We start from the raw sequence: 7468 nt of genomic DNA, 5'->3' as shown, positions 1-7468 counted from the left end.
CCATCCCGCCTCCGTCCTCTGCAGCCTTGAGCTACCACTTCATAACACTTTCTCATTGACATTCATTGGAAACATTCGAGGTGGCAAACTTTTGCTCGATGGTCTCACAGCAACAAGCTTATGAATTCAAATTCGACATTGGGTGTTACAGAACGACTCAAACACTGTTATTTTGTCTCCGTGATATGCTGGAGAGTATTTGGTGCGCTGTTTGGAGGAACCAGACATAAAGTTAGGAATATTGATGTGTCAAAATAGCGTCTGGTACATCTCCACTTACTCTAAACTGTGGTGCATGTGTTGACTGGTGATCTTCTTCATCCAGCCAGCAACACTCCTCTCTACCCTGATGAAATTAAACTTCCATGCCGTAAAGCACCCCAAGGCATCTTAATCGCTCAGGGTGCCTGCATCTCCGTGCTTTCCTGGCTTCTGGCTAAAAATATGATGAAATAGACGGTGAATGCAATTACAAGGAAGTCAAAAGGCTGGTGCTAGAAAATGCAATATGAATTATGTGGAGTAGACGAGGTGCAGAGAATGTGAGAGGCCGCAGGTTTGACTGCCAGACAAGGCTTTGCAATTTTCTATCAGGATAGATTCCCAGGACCTTTACCACTATTTATAAATATTTTACTTTTCATTTCCCTCTGTATCTCATGGCCCTGTTACATGAGGTTTCTGTCAGTAGATGTCTACCAATGGTCATGCTCTATTATTATGAGCAGGTCAAGTGTAATTTACTGGACCACTTAAAAATCACATGTTCAATTCAAGCATGTGAACCAGGTTTGATCCAGTATTTACTGGAGTTTTAGTTGTTTAGTACGAGCAGGGCCAGTGGTCTTGAGTTTGCCATATTATGATTTGAGCATATTTGTTTATGCTAAATGCAGTACCTGTGAGGGTTTCTGGACAATATTTGTCATAGTTTTGTATTGTAAATTGATTTCCAATAATAAATATATACATATAAGTACATAATTGCCCACTTCCATGTTGATCAGAGTATTAAATACTTGACAAATCTCCCTTTTTAAGTTACATTTTGAACAGATATGAAATGTGCGATTAATTTGCGATTAATCGCGATTAAATATTTCAATCGATTGACAGCCCCAATGCTTTTATTTAAAAATTAGCAAGGAAGTAACATGCCCCGAATATTTTGTTTGGTTGATTTTTGTCACCAGCTTTAATAACATGTAGATGTGAGTTGTCAGGTGCAGAAGTCCATTTACTTTCTTTTCTGTTAAAACTGTAACATTAGCCATCAATTGTTCAACTTAAGTTATCAAATAATGGAACTTTTATTTAACACAGTAGCTCCAACTGTGTATACAATATGTGTATGTACCCTGAAATACCAATTGCTGTATATCTTATACCTTGGCAGTGTACATGCGTCAGGTTTAGACTAAAGGCTATTTTTCAGCTGTTTCCCTGTATTTGTATTTCTGGAAGACGGTTCTTCTGCTTGTAGCTGTGCTTATTGTCTCCATGTTCTTCTAACAAACCCTATTTTTACCCTCTCACACTCTCAACCAGTTTCTATATAATGTGGTAAAGAAGGCTCCTGTCAGGGGAGAGACACTGGCATTGTGTTCAAAAGCAATGGCTGCAGGCGAGATCTGGGAGCTCTGACAGGAGCTGTGAGGAAAAGCTGACAGAGAGGAACAGAAAAGCTTGTATTTCTTCTCTCCTCGGCCCCAGCTGCTCCATGCATTATTAGGACAAAAGAAACAAACAGGACCCTACAGAAGCAGGTCAATAAGGAGCAGACATTTAATTTCTGTCTCTTCTTCCACACCAGTAAGCGGGGTCAGAGAAGTTATCTGAAGGATGGGAAGTAATTATTGGATGACAGCGAAGCTTTATTACCCATTGTAGACTGCTGAATCTCTTAAAAGACTGTTACGGGTCAGCTGTTTTTCTACAAATGAAAATTATGTGACGTCACCATGAATATGAGATTCATATGGATGATGATATCTCAATATTTGTAAGTTGCATTGAATTTCTCACTGCGTAAACCTTGATAGTGGGGCAGCTAAGTGCAAATTTTGGCTGAATCGTTCACTTTGTGATACAAACACTGAATTTCGCACAGGGGCTCATCAAGGGGTTAGGTGATATAAAACGTTAGCCACTCGAAAATCAACCTGTAATGGTAAATATATCAGTGAATGTCATGCACTACGGGGTCACACTGGTGACCTCACTGCTGTGAAAGTCAGTATGGAGTTCAGTGTCAGCTTCTGTAAATACATTTACATGTCCAAAATGATATCTAATTAGCCCCCATGTCAGTTACATATGCACACCTTGATTGATGTGCCAGCGCGGGAGAGCTGAGCCAACGATGATGGGGCTTTAGTCAGGAGCTGTCCAACTCAAGATGCCGTCCAACATGCAAAATGTGCCTTCCAGGAGGCAGGATGCGTATGGAGTCAGGCAAGTTTATGTAGGCCACAGTACCTGAATCCTAGGCCCTGTTCAGACCTGGTATTAACATGATTGGATCACAAATGGACAGCTCTAAGTACAGGTGTGAACGCACTCAAGACGCATTGATATCGGATCTTTCAGAGGGGATCCGCGGGTCTCTGCGTTCCTCATGTGAATATTTTATGCTGATGTTGCTGCCAGCTGTGTGTGTGAATATGTGGCCGCCGTGCCAGACTATGCCATGCTGTTGTTTGCCTTGTTGGATCAGAATCAGCTTGATTGGTCAGGTATGAGTAGGCCTACACACAGGCTACCAGGAATTATTTTTTTCCTTTATCAGATATTTGGACCTCCTCCTGTACAGCATAATAATGTGCATCAGAACCAACCTTTAACCAGTCTAAGCTTGTTTCCCTCCCTGGGTGCTGTGCTGCTGAGGAGACCAGGAGAGAGCTTGACCTTTTTTGTGAGTACTGGGAAAAAATGAGTTGTCTAAGGATGAGCTGACCTTTTATCCTGAGATTGTCTGTTTGGATCTCATGCCGCTGAGTTCCCCTGAAAATATTTTGGTGACTCATTCAGCAACAATCGAGTGCTGCTGCTGCTGAGTAGCTATGTGCAATGGGGTTTGATGAGGGGGCTCCCAGATGGACCAGACCAACCTCTAATTGCTCCCTAGAAGGGATGAAACCAGACTCTGGTGTGTGTGTGTGTGTGTGTGTGTGTGTGTGTGTGTGTGTGTGTGTGTGTGTGTGTGTGGTGAATCAGATTTTGTCTTTCTCCCTAAACACTATAAATGTTTTCTGACTTTCCGAAACAGGCTGGATGTCACACAGTAAAGGCGGTGGAGACTGTTCTCTCTTGCACAAAGTAGAAAACAATGATGTAATATAATAAGTACGCATGCTACTTTATACTTTTACTTTTACATTTGGTACTTTAAGTTTATTTTGATGCCAATGCTTTTTTAATTTTATTATTTAAAAATTGTATTATTATTTAAATGCATGACTTTTACTTATAACCAAGTATTTTTACACTGTGGTTTGCTATTTTTACTTAAATAAAAGATCTGAGTACTTCTTCCACCATGAAAATAATAGCAATATATCCCATGGAGCCCAGCATTCATCACTGCCAATATGCTGGTAATTTTAATTCCTGCAGCCAAACATGGCCACTAAAGAAAGAAACACTGAAAGAGTTTCCTCATTTTCTGTACTGTACCAGTTTAAAGATATACAGTACAGTAATTTGTCTTGACAAACATCTGCCCTACCAAAGTGCCCTTGAGCCCAACACTGATTTCCTTCCAGTCATGGGATGCTGATGTGTATCTTACCCTGACTTGGACTGCTATAGGTAAAAAACAACTACTCAGGATATGAAGCATAATGTTGGGATGAATAAGCATTAAAGCTCAAGATTGTAATCACACACACTTAATCTTGTTGCTGCTGCTGCTGCTGCTGCTGTTTTGGCCGGGTTTTCTATTGCGCTTTTGTAAATCTTAGTTGGACTAAGTTGAATTAAATAAAGGATGCAATGTGCCATATTCTCCAAACAAATAGGGGGCAGCATTTCACCTCTACTAGTGGCCGCTGGCCTTGACCCAGCGCTGAGTGTAACCCGTGTAACGGCAGCAATAGAAGGTTTGTTGATCCGATGAGGAGTCGGGGTAGTCCTCCGGGATCAGACCCCCGGCGTTGGGGTTTGCACTTGCTAAATTCTGTGCCGAGTCAAACCATGCTGCGCTGATTCGCGTCTCCATTACCAGTTTTAGCCTGCTGAGTTGTGCTGCGCCGCACCCAAGATGGACCATCTCCAGAGTCGGGCCAAAGTGCGCCCAACGGTGATGTCTCGTCGACCGCAGCCAACCAGCCAACTCTTGACGACCTCCCTTCTCCCCGTCAAACAAGAGTGTATTGCGAGACTCAACAAATGTCTGTGCAGGAGACCAGAGAGAGACATTTTTCAAGTGTCTAAATGAACCGCCTCTTTGTAATTTCTGATACCCGCTTTATTTTATTGTTTTGCTTTCTGCTGTCATGTTAAATTTCTGCTGATGAAAACATTTCCTGATATTGCTGCCTCATAATAAACTAGAATTTTGTTAGCGGCTATTCTTCAATACAAGAAATACAAAACAAGTCTACTAATACTGTATGGAGGAAGAGTACAAGCAGAAAAAATAACGGGACTTTTATTGTGAAGAATATAGGAAATTAAATGTTTATCCACCGTTTTACAGCCGCTCCTTTGACCACGAGTCACAGCCAAGGTTGCAAACACCTCCAAGCCGGTTGCCCTGTTGTAATGGAGATGCAAATTTCTACTTCTTTGTCCTCTCATGTTGGACTGAGGGCAGACTGGACGCTACAGTGACTCACTAATGCCTCTAGAGGTACACATGGTATTACAAGACTAGCTGGTTATCATGCTCATTTCAGTAGATATGTTTGCAACACAATACATAGTTGTCTTTGACATAATGTCAACACAGTTACCTTTGCACATGCGGTCGATAATGTTAGTTTTTGAATGTTTTAAACTAAAATTCTGGCCAGATCTTACACATTGCACCTTTTAATCAACTATCAAAAGCTATTAAAGTCATAAATAAAGTGTCAGACAAATCCATGCTGAGAAGTCAGAAATTGTTGTCCAATTATTCTAATATGTGAGCTCCTAATTGTTCACTGTCTGCGTGTTCAGACAACTGTTCGTAAACTCTTCTGTTTTCATGCTTATCAGAACCTCCTGGGGAGAGCAGGGATTAATCAGGCTGCCTACAGTGAGAGTTTATCTGTTTTCTTTGGGGGTCATTTCTTATCTTGTATGATAGTGGTGCTCTGAATCACAAGGGCACACAGAGGACAAGTGGACACTACAATAAGTCTTGTCCAGTTAAATCACAAACAGCAGGTTGATAAAATGTTTAGCTATCTCTTTAACACTAACATGCTTGGATCATACCCTCCCAACATTTATGCTTGGATCTCTTTCCAGTCTATCAATCAGTTTTTAAAAAAAAAAAAAAATCCATATTAAAAATGCGCTGCATATGAAAATCAACCAAATATTGTGGATGATCTGGTGTTATGCATGTTAAATTTTAAGCAAGTGTGTATCTACTAAACCCTTGGAAATCAAAAATGCTGCAAAGATAGCAACATCATTGCAGAAGGATTACACCTTTGGGAAATATGTCATACGCCCAACTGCAACCTAATTCCGACTTGAAAGAGGCAGCAATGTGCCGCAAGGCATATAGACTGCCGGAAAGAAGAAGAACCATTCAGTAGTACACTTGCGCATGACGTCACACTATTTCTTTTCAATACACGAATGCACTTGAATCATGGATGTACCATGACTTTTTTCCACATACTATACTATGACTTTTTTTGACGTACTCTATTGTCTTTTTTATAACTTTTTTTGACATACTATACTATGCCATTTTATGACTTTTTCAACATACTATTCTATGTTTTTTTTTTTACATACTATACCATTTTTTCAACATACAGTACTATACTATGACTTTTTTTTTACATACTATACTATGACTTTTATGACTTTGACAGACTATACTATGACCTTTTTTGACATATTATACTATGACTTTTTTCGACATACTATACTATTACGTTTGTGACATACTATACTATGACTTTTTTTTTTACATACTATGCTATGCTTTTTTATGACTTTATTTGATATACTATATTATGACTTTTTTCGACATACTATACTGACTTTTTTTTCGAGATACTATGTCGAACAATTTCATGAAAAAAATGCATAGTATAGTATGTCGAAAAATGTTGTGAAAAAAGTCATAGTATAGTTTGTCGAACAATTTCATGAAAAAGCCAAAGTGTAGTATGTCGACAAATTTTATGACAAAAAGTCATACTGTAATATGTCGAAAAATTTAGTGAAAAAAAGTCAGTATAGTATGTCAAAAATTTCATGGAAAAAGGTGGTAGTATAGTATGTTGAAAAAGTTTGTGAAAAAGTCATAGTATAGTATGTCGAACAATTTCATGATAGAAAGTCATTGTCTAATATGTCGAAAAAATTTATGTGGAAAAGTCATACTTTTCGTACGTCGGGAAATTTAATTAAAAAACGTCATTATAGTACGTCGAAAAATTGTGTGAAAAAAGTCATAGTATAGTATGTCGAACAATTTCATGATAGAAAGTCATTGTATAATATGTCGAAAAAGTTTGTGAAAAAAGTCATAGTATAGTATGACAAAGCAGAATCCAAATAGCCAAATGCCAAGCAAAGTATGGGAATCGCAGTCTCTTACCTGTAGTTAAGCACATGAGTCTATTTGAATAAGCTCCACAGCCCAGATGACTGACACTAACTTCATCTGATGTAGCACAACAATAACCCTTTAAGGGATGGCCTTCAACTTAAGTAACTATCCATAAATCCCCAGATTAACTTCACAAATGGTCCACACCGTTGCCTTGACAGCATTTATTCCAAAACGTTAACCGAGAGAGTGTTTTTCATCATCGTAAATTACTTTTGTTACTGGCGCTCTTTTTCCATGGGACTCTGCTTTGAGCACATCAAGCACAATGGTAAACAATGCTCACACCTCCCCACAATGCACCTCTCCTCTCATAAAGCAGTGTACCATAACATCATGAAATATGTTTATATAAACTCAAGCAGTGGAGAATATAAATTCTGGAGCCTGAAATGTATCATGGTGTGAAAAGCCAGGAGTACGCACAGCTATGCAAAACCCGTGTGGGAAATAATAAATAGGATGGTGATAAATAGTGCCCATAGTCAGCTTTATAGTCTGACGCATCGGATGGGAATGAAACTTCATTTTATCCCTGCCATCAACGTGCATCTTGGACATTTGAACTGGATGTATCTATGGTTTAACCATTTTTATTAAATTCAAGTGTAAATGGATAAAACGAATAATTAAAGCTACAGTCAGTAACTTTAATAAAAAATACATTTTTGTCATATTTGCTCA

This window comes from Sebastes fasciatus, chromosome 5 (genome assembly GCF_043250625.1).
Source record: "Sebastes fasciatus isolate fSebFas1 chromosome 5, fSebFas1.pri, whole genome shotgun sequence".
NCBI lineage: Eukaryota > Metazoa > Chordata > Actinopteri > Perciformes > Sebastidae > Sebastes > Sebastes fasciatus.
Note: the sequence above shows the minus strand (reverse complement) of the source record.